Source organism: Panicum virgatum, chromosome 9K (assembly GCF_016808335.1).
Source record: "Panicum virgatum strain AP13 chromosome 9K, P.virgatum_v5, whole genome shotgun sequence".
Lineage (NCBI taxonomy): Eukaryota > Viridiplantae > Streptophyta > Magnoliopsida > Poales > Poaceae > Panicum > Panicum virgatum.
Window position 1 is genome coordinate 42,673,726 of NC_053144.1, and position 10,351 is coordinate 42,684,076.

Genomic DNA, 10,351 nt, shown 5'->3' on the forward strand with positions numbered 1-10,351 from the left:
TAGTGTATATATTAATGAGCTTATCCATCTATTTGGGCCGGAAGCAAGAATCATCTGCTGGGCCGGATCTCTCAATTTATTTCATTCCGTCCCGACGGCTTCAGGCGACAGTATCGCCCGCGCGACGTATAGCCACGGCGGGCAGCGACCACAGAGGACCGTTGTGGTCAGGGCAGTCTCACTAGAAGTATTATCGCACAGTTATTAAAGACTAAACTTGTCGGGTACCACGATTAGGGACACCCTAATCGGGATACTAAGATCGCTTTAAAACGCAAACACATGATTAAGGCAAATGGGCCCACGAAGGCCCGCGGCCTCCTTCCAATCTGGAAGAAAGCAAAGGACTCAAAGAAGCCCAGCTTACGGCCCATTCGCACCCCTCTTGGGCCCACGGGACGATCTCCGCCTCATTCGAGGGCTCCCGTCGAGACCCCTCGACTGCGCCCCGCATCTCCGCCTCGCTCGAGGGTAGCGAAACTACCCTCGAGCAAGCAACGCATCTCCACCTCGCTCGAGGGTAGCGAACCTACCCTCGAGCATGCGACTCACCTCCGCCTCGCTCGAGGCCACCCCTCGGAATAAAGGACAAACGGCCCCGCCGCTCAACCGCTTGCCGTACGGGGGGATTAAAAGCCGACTACTCCTCCACGGCGCCCAGGACAGACGGTGTCAGACCGCCATTCCTCATCATGGCTGCGACCGGAGTCCCATCCGCCAGCTTCGGACACTGTTCCGTCATCCTGGACGCTGTGGCGGCACTGTGGAACCTGCGACGCGGGACAAGACGCGCTCAGCACAGTCCCCGTTACTATTCTGCCAACTCCGGTTGACCGGACTCCACCTCATCATACGTATGGCTCCGGGCCCACCTCCTGCTTGGGAGGGGGTCCGGTGTCGCCACGGGCCCCTCGAAGAGGGATGGCCATCACCCGCGGCCGGAGCCCCGGACCCCCCTCAAGGGGTCCGGGACCTCCACGTGCCTCCCGGACCTCCTAATGTACACGCCAGTACTCCGACCAGGGGGTCCGGGACCGCCGCGTTCCCCGTCACCACTGGTGCACGCAAGACTTTGACCTGCGGGGCCCGCAGAATGCCACCGCTGGAGTACGCCGGACCCTGACCTACAGGGCCCACGAAACGCCATCACGCCACTTGCAGGGGCTGGCAGAACGCCGGCGCGATCTCCGCAAGACCAAGAACGATATCCAGGACGACTGCCACGCCCGACGCCATGCCCCACAATGTACTTCCTACATTATTCGGCCACTGTACCCCGCGATTCGGGGGAAAACGACGACTTCCACGCCCCCACTCATGTGCGCCGCCCCTCCTTGTGACTATAAAAGGAGGAGGCGGGCTTCCTTTAGACTGGCTCGTTCTCTCGCTCTGAGGACGCTCAGACGCTTCTGGGCCTCAGCTACTGCGGTCACCTACGTTCACGATCATCACCATACCCGACTCCTCTTCTAGCAGAGACCTGGGAGCTTCCCTCCCTCTCTCGCCTCGCTTGTACCCCGTACTACAAGCACATCGGGTGCAAGATAATACAGTGCCCTAGCACACCCCCTTTGCTGGACGTACGGCCCCGTGGCTGGAACCAGGATAAACCGTGCGTTACTGTGTTGTCTCTTGCATCATCATCTGGGACGAGGAAACACGCGGCATTTACTAGTTGGGATCCGGGCCCCCGGGTCGGGAAACCGACAGTTGGCGCGCCATGTAGGGGTACGCTGCGTGACATTTTTCTCTCTTGTTCCCATTTGATTTCCAGGGATGGCGGGCAGATCCAACCCATACCCTATGGGTGTTTCGGATGCGCTCCCAGCAAGACACATGATCCGGTTCGGGAGTCTCGAGTTTAGAGCAACCGGCAACGGTTACCTCATACAGCTCCTCTCGCCCGGACGCAACCCCGTCACCCCGACTTCACCAGCCCGGCGCAACAGGCGCTCGGGTCAGCGTTCGCGACAAGCACGTGCGGAGCGGCGTCGTGCGGCACGCCATGGCTCCCCCACGTGGGTTGAGGCTGGCATGTCACAACTCAGCATCACGGCCGACGGGGCCACCGCTTCGTCATCACGTGCCTCGGCGTCATTTGCGCCGGCACCGTCACCTGCTGCAGCACCAGTGTCTCCCAGGGGGGGCTCGACCTCGCCGTCGCCCTTCCCCTTCGGGATGCGCAACGCTGCCACCTACGCCTCTTCAATCAGCACTAACTTCACCGAGTATGAGGATCTACTGGGTCATCATCTTCTGTCGATCCGCAACCTCATCGCATCGTCTCCTGACGAATCCTACCCCGAGACGGCGAGCTCAATCGCCGACGACATCAACTTCTTCATGAACAACTTCACGGCCGAGGAGGCCGAGGACTACTCCGGGGTCCGCAACCCCGACGCTCTCCGCTCGTTCCAGCTGGCGACGGCTTACTGCCTCACCTACTCCGAAGACTCCAGCGAGGGGGACTACGATCCTGCCCGGGAGTGCTTCATGGTCCAGCTCGCGGACGGGCAAGACGACAACGCTCCGGGTGATGACGGGAACGGCGGGGCAGATGCGCAGGTGATCCAACCGGTGGTGCCGCCTGCAGCCCCCTCTTCTTCGTCAAGCTCGGCGGCGCGGCAAGCACAGCTAGCACAGCTCAAGGAGCTTCAAGCCAAGCTCGACGAGCAGCGTCGGCAGACCCTGGAGCTGCGCACCGCACTCGAGCAGCAGCGTACCGCGCGTGGTGCACATGCCCAGGCGGCGGGACGTGTTGCCCGGGAGCGCATCCTGGCCGACGACAACGTCGACAAACCTCCGGAACTGAAGACGACCGGCGAAAAACTCATCGCTGCGACCTATCTACTCCAAGCTATGCCCGAGCCATCGACGCCTTCGGGCCGCAACCTGCGCCGTGAGGCACAGGAGCTCATCGAGCAAGCTGCCGTGCAGCAGGCCGAGAGTTCTGCGTCTCATGTGCGCTCGAAAGCCCCGGAGCAGCCTGGTGGGATTGCACACCAGGACCGCGAGATTTCTGTGCACACACCACCAGTAGGGAAGGTGTAAGGATCACCGGGGTGTCCGACCCTAGAGGGGGAGGGGGTGAATAGGGTCGCTAATCGCTTTTCAACCTAGGGCTCAATCTAATTGCATAAGATAAACCTAACACGTCCTACACATACTAGTTATGACTAAGGTTTATCTATGCTACCCTCTACTTACCCCAAAAGACTTGCAACCTATAGCCAATCCTAATCAAACTAACTAGGAAAGTAAAGGTAAGCAAGAAAGAGTAAATGCGGAAACATAATGCGGTAAGTAAAGCGGTAAGGGAGAGGATATGCAAACTCCCGTGAAGACACCAAGACACACGATTTAACGTGGTTCGGTTAGGACACCAAAGTCCCTCCCTACGTCCACGGCCACTTGTCCAACACGAACAAGTGTGATGCCGAGTCTCTTCGCTTGATCACCGTCTTGCCACGCCTCCAAGGCTCCCGACAAGCGAAGGCTAAGTGACGCCAAGTCACAAAGACGAGGTCACCGCCACCGTCTATCTCGAAGCGTCACCACGGCACCGTCTTCACTATCTTGGAGCTTTAACACCAAGTAGGGGCCTCCTTCCCCGCACAAAGTGTCGTTGCCACTCCACACCAAGTCGGAGGGTCACACGACGAGTACACAAGGTGCTTGCCGTAGCAAGGCTTTCTCTCAAGCTAGTTCTCTCAAGAACTAAGCCTAAACAAGCACTAAGCACTCTCACAAGTGTGCATAAGCCTATATGATGTACAATGAACCTCTATGGTGGTTGGAGATGATCTTTAGCTCTTGTATACTTCCTTGAACTCCAGCACACCCAAATGACCTGGCCTTGGGGGTATATATAGGCAGCATAAGCAAATATAGCCGTTAGAGAAAAGCTGCCAGAAAACTGCGCAATGCCGGTTAATCCGACGTACCCCAAAAGCCATCATCGGTTCAACCGGTGTATGTAAACTGTTACTTGAAAAACTAGCCGTTATCAATCAACCAGTGTATCGCCGGTTTAACCGATGTAATCAACCGGTGTATGTAATATTAGCGTCGGTTTAACCGGTGAGTGTAACTTCACGTTCCTCCAAAAACCACCTCTCTGGACAACTGAACCGATGCAATTGACCGATGCATCGTCGGTTCAACCGGTGTAGGCATTTTCCTCGGTCTTCATCTGCCAATGCACCGACGTATACAATTTCCGTAGCGTCGGTTCATCCGGTGTAAAACCCTAGCCCGCAGACCTTCTCTGTGATTGCACCGGTGAGTTCATTTTGCCCTACGTCGGTTTAGCCGATGATAGCAAAATGCCTCAATTCTTGTCCCTTCGGGCCTTGCTACGCCTCTCTTCTCTTTGTCAGCACTTGAACCTAAAAGCCTGAGAATAGTCATCTTAACAATCACATTAGTCCAAGTGTTGTGTGCGTCATCAATCGCCAAAACTTTATATTGAAATATGGCATGAGAGGCCATTTTCGCTACAGAAGGGCAAGGCAGCCGTAGCGCCCGGTGCGAAGGCACCCTCGGTGCACGAGCGCATCGGGAGAGTTCCTGTAAGGGAGCGAATCCGTGACATGCGCGGCCATGCCGGCAACGGCGACGCCCGCTGCATCATCGACGGCAGGAGGTACACCCCTCGACGGGATGGACGTTTCGACCCCGAGCACGACAGGGGTGAGTCACCGGAGCCTCCGGACACCCGGGTGTTCAGCCGGGAGATCCGAACTGCATCTTTTCCCCCGCGCTTTCGACAACCCAACACCCTCGTCAAGTACTCGGGCGAGACTGATCCTGCAGTCTGGCTCAACGACTACCGCCTAGCGTGCCAGCTAGGCGGCGCGACGGAGGACGCGGTCATCATCCGCAACCTTCCTCTTCACCTTGCTGACGCCACACGAACGTGACTCGAGCATCTGCCTGTGGATCAGATCCACAACTGGGCCGACTTGGTCCAGATCTTCGTGGGTAATTTCCAGGGCACATACGTACGCCCTGGGAACTCCTGGGACCTCAAAGGGTGTCGCCAGAAGCCCCGCGAGTTCCTGCGTGACTACGTGCGATGCTTCTCCAAGCAATGCACCGAGCTCCCCAGCGTCACCCACGTCGAGGTCATCAACGCTTTCCTCGAGGGTACGACGTGCAGGAACCTAGTGCACGAGCTTGCGAGAAGCCGACCCGTCAACACCAATGAGCTGTTCGATGCCGCAACCAACTACGCCGCCGGCGAGGAGGCTTTTGGTGCCATCTTCGACGACAAGTCGAGCAAGCGCAAGGACGATGCGCCCGCGGAGGGCAGCAACGTCAAACCCAATGCCCCCGCCAAGAAACAGAAGCGGGGGAGGAAGGGAAAGAAGCTGGTCCCACCGAACCAGCGCGGGTCGAGGCGGGCAGAGGACTCCGAAGAGGCCTTCGTTGCCGCCCCGGACCGCCAAGGACCTCGAGGCCCCCCTCGAGGCGGTGGTGGCCAGTTCGACGACATGCTTAAGAAGCCATGCCCTTACCACAAGGGCCCGGTCAATCATACTCTCGAGTAGTGCGAAATGCTCAAGAAATACTACAACCGCGTCGCGTGTCGCGACGAAGACAAGAAGAAGGATGCTGGCGACAAAGGTGGAGATGACGAGTTCCCCCCAGTGGAGAACGCCTTCTTCATCTTTGGAGGAGCAATGATGAACATGACTTCTCGGCAACGCAAGCGTGAGCGCCGGGAAGTCTTCTCCGTCACCAGGGCCATGCATCCTACCTCGATTGGTCGAAGGATACCATCTCCTTTGGCCGCGAGGACCACCCCGACTACGTCCCGCATCCGGGACGGTATCCGCTCGTTGTCGATCCCATCATCAGCAACACCCGCTTCTCCAAGGTGCTCATGGACGGAGGCAGCAGCCTCAACATCATGTACGCCCACACCTTGGAGCTCATGGGGATTGGACTGGACAAGCTTCGCCCCAGCAAGTCGCCATTCCATGCCGTTGCGCCGGGGAAGCGCGTCCAACCCCTCGGCCAGATCGATATGCCTGTATGCTTCGGTACGGCAGCCAACTTCCGCAAGGAGGTACTCACTTTTGAGGTGGTGGGGTTTCGAGGATCCTATCATGCCATCCTTGGACGTCCTTGCTACGCCAAGTTCATGGCCATCCCCAACTACACCTACCTCAGGCTGAAGATGCCGGGTCCAAAGGGCGTCATCACCATCGGCTCTTCGTTCGAGCACGCCTACGAGTGCGACGTTGAGTGCGTTAAGCGTGCGGAGGCTCAAGCGGAGGACGAGGCCCTCGCAGCCACCCTCGACAAAATGGCAAGCGAGGCCTTGGACTCCACGCACCGACACGCCGAGAGTTTAGAACCCGCCGAGGGTATCAAGAAGGTGCCCCTTGACCCGAGCCACCCCGACGACAAGGAGTTGCAGATCAGCGCCACCCTCGACGGCAAATAGGAAGTGGTGCTTGTCGTTTTCTCCACGCCAACGCTGACATCTTCGCGTGGAGCCCCTCAGATATGCCTGGCATACCGAGGGAGGTCGCCGAGCACTCCCTTGATGTCCGACCCAACTCCAAGCCGGTGAAGCAGCGCCTGCGATGCTTCGACGAGCTCAAGTGCCGGGCGATCGGCGAGGAGTTGCAGAAACTTCTGGCGCCCGGATTCATCAAGGAGGTATTCCATCCCGAATGGCTAGCTAATCCCGTATTAGTGAAGAAAAAGACTGGAAACTGGAGGATGTGCGTAGATTATACTAGTTTAAATAAGACATGTCCGAAGGTTCCCTTTCCTTTGCCACGAATTGATCAGATTGTAGATTCTACTGTGGGATGCGAACTTCTATGCTTTCTTGATGCTTACTCCGGTTACCACCAAATCAAGATGAAAGAGTCCGACCAGCTCGCGACTTCTTTTATCACACCTTTCGGCATGTACTACTACGTTACGATGCCCTTTGGCCTCAGAAACGCCGGAGCCACATACCAGCGGTGTATGCTCCACGTTTTCGGAGACCATCTCGGGCGCAGCGTAGAGGCATATGTTGACGATATCGTTGTAAAATCCAGGAAGGCGGACGACCTGGTTACCGATCTCCGGATCGCATTCGATTGCCTACGGGCCAAAGGGGTAAAACTCAACCCCGAGAAGTGCGTGTTCGGGGTACCTCGAGGCATGCTCTTGGGTTTCATTGTCTCCCAGCGGGGCATCGAGCCCAACCCTGAAAAAGTCTCGGCCATCACTCGGATGGGACCGATCCGAGACCTAAAGGGGGTACAGAGGGTCATGGGATGCCTAGCGTCCCTCAGCCGGTTCATCTCGCGTCTCAGCGAGAAAGGCTTACCCCTGTATCGACTCTTGAGGAAAACCGAGCACTTCACGTGGACCCCCGAAGCCCAAGAAGCCCTCGAAAGGCTGAAGGCGTCACTCACTCGCCCCCCCATTCTCACACCACCCACGGACGGCGAGCCTCTCTATCTGTACGTAGCTGCGACGACCCAAGTGATCAGCGCGGTGATCGTGGTCGAAAGACAAGAGGAGGGCCATGCTCTGCCCGTCCAATGGCCGGTGTACTACATCAGCGAGGTGTTGTCTGAAACTAAGACACGCTATCCGCAGATTCAGAAGCTGCTCTACGTAGTGGTTTTGGCTCGGCGCAAGCTGCGCCACTACTTCGAGGCCCATCCCGTCACCGTGTTCTTGTCTTTCCCTTTGGGAGAGATAGTCCGCAACCGGGAAGCCGAGGGCAGGATTGCCAAATGGTCCGTGGAGCTGATGGGAGAAACTCTTACCTACGTCCCCCGCAAAGCGATCAAGTCCCAAATCTTGGCCGACTTCGTGGCTGAATGGACGGACATTCAGCTGCCCCACCACAAATTCAGGGTGAATGCTGGACTATGTACTTCGACGGGTCGGTGATGAAAACCGGTGCCGGTGCTGGCCTCCTCTTCATCTCACCCCTCGGAGAACACATGCGGTACGTGATACGTTTGCATTTCCCTGCGTCGAACAATATGGCGGAGTACGAGGCCCTCCTCAGTGGCCTCCGCATCGCCATCGAGCTCGGCGTCAAGCGCCTCGACTTGCGCGGTGACTCTCAACTCGTCGTCGATCAAGTAATGAAGGAGTCTAGCTGTCACGACCCGAAGATGGAGGCGTACTGCAATGCAGTGTGCCGTCTCGAAGACAAGTTCGACGGCCTAGAGCTCAATCATGTCCCACGCAAGTACAACGAGGATGCCGACGAATTAGCCAAGATCGCGTCGGGGCAGACCACCGTCCCCCCGAACATCTTCGCTCGCGACATCACCAAGCCCTCCACCGAATTCAAGGATCCGGCGGAACCGGGCCCCTCGTCCACCGGGTCCCCCGGCGGACAGGGTCGAGTCCATGAACATTGATTTTGAGACCACCTCTGCGGACGAGGCCGAGGCAATGGAAGTTGACGAGGCCCCCACTTCGCAAGATTGGCGCGTCCAGTACCTCGACTGGATGATTCGAGGGATCCTACCCTCGAACCGTGCCCAGGCGCGGCGCCTCGCTAGGCGGGCCAAGTCCTTCGTTCTAATCGACAACGTGCTATACAAGCGCAGTCCCTCGGGCGACATGCAGCGATGCATCCCCATCCCCGAGGGCAAGGAGCTGATTCGCGACATCCACGCCGGCATCTGCGGCCATCATGCTGCGCCGCGCACCCTCGTGGGTAACGCGTTCCGGCAAGGTTTCTATTGGCCCACCGCGGTCGCCGACGCCACTGACGTCGTGCAGACCTGCGAGGGTTGCCAGTTCTACACTCGAAAGATACACCTCCCGGCCCATGCTCTGCAGACCATCCCGATCACGTGGTCGTTTGCCGTGTGGGGACTGGATCTTGTCAGTCCGCTGCAGAAGGCACCCGGGGTCTTCACCCACTTGCTGGTGGCAATCGACAAATTCTCCAAGTGGATCGAGGCTCGACCCATCGGCAAGATCAAATCCGAGCAAGCAGTTCTATTCTTCAGCGATATCGTCTTCAGGTTCGGGGTCCTGAACTCGATTATTACCGACAACGGCACCCAGTTCACAGGCAAGAAGTTCTTGGCGTTCTGTGACAGTTTCCACATACGTGTGGACTGGTCGGCTGTGGCACACCCACAGACGAACGGGCAAGTGGAGCGTGCCAATGGCATGAGCCTCCAAGGACTGAAGCCGAGAATCTTCAACAAGCTGAACAAATTTGGCCGGAGGTGGCTCACGGAGCTACCCTCGGTCATCTGGAGCCTAAGGATGACCCCAAGCAGAGCCACGGACTTTACCCCGTTCCTCCTCGTCTATGGCACCGAGGCCATACTCCCCACTGACCTGGAGTACGGGCCGCCAAGGCTCAAGGCATACCAAGAGCAACAAAACCAGCGAGCTCATGAAGACTCGCTGGATAAAGTGGACGAGGCTCGAGACGTGGCACTCCTACACTCCGCGCACTACCAGCAGTCCCGACGAAGGTATCAAGCGCAGAGGGTCCGGCGCCGAGACCTCAACGAAGGGAACTAGGTGCTGAGGCTTCGACAGGACAGCAGGGGCCGCCACAAGCTCTCACCGCCATGGGAAGGACCGTACATAATCGCCGAGGTGCTCAAACCCGTCACGTACAAGCTGGCAAACGACAAAGACGAAGTCCTCACCAACGCTTGGAGCATACAACAGCTACGTCGCTTCTATCCTTAGAATTTCGAGCTACTTGTACATTGTTTGTACTCGCATTTTCAATTTCCCGAAATAATAAAGAAGTACACATTACTTGTTTATTTTTGGGAACCTTCCGGACCCTTGAAGGCCCGGATGCGTACGAACACTGAGGTACGCCTGGCTTTACCGTCGGCAAAGCCACGCCTCCCTCGGGGGCTACTACGGGGGGAACCCCCGAACGTCCCCATAAAATCGCCAATGTTTTTTCGAAATATTTCCGTCTCGAACCTAAGCTTCCCGTATCCTTGGAAAAAACGAATGCAAGGCGTAAGCAACTACGGTACGGGGCCGGCCGAGTCGCGAAGCCGCCTACGCCTCTGGGATATGGCACCCCCCTCACCACCCCACGCCTACGTTGCTTATGAACGCGAAATTCCTCACAGACGTTCATCTAAGTCGCATACGAGAACACGGAAATAAAGTAAAGAAAACATAGGCTCGAACGCACAAGGCCTCGATGGGCCACACAGTCGATTTAACGAAAATAAATCTCTTATATTCATAAGATACGATTACAAAGTGTGATTACGATAAACACTAATCTATTTACATGGGCTTCGAGGCCCAGATTTCCTACAAGCTACCATCCCCCCTTGTGGGTCTTCAGTGGCGTCGAATTCAGCAATGGGAG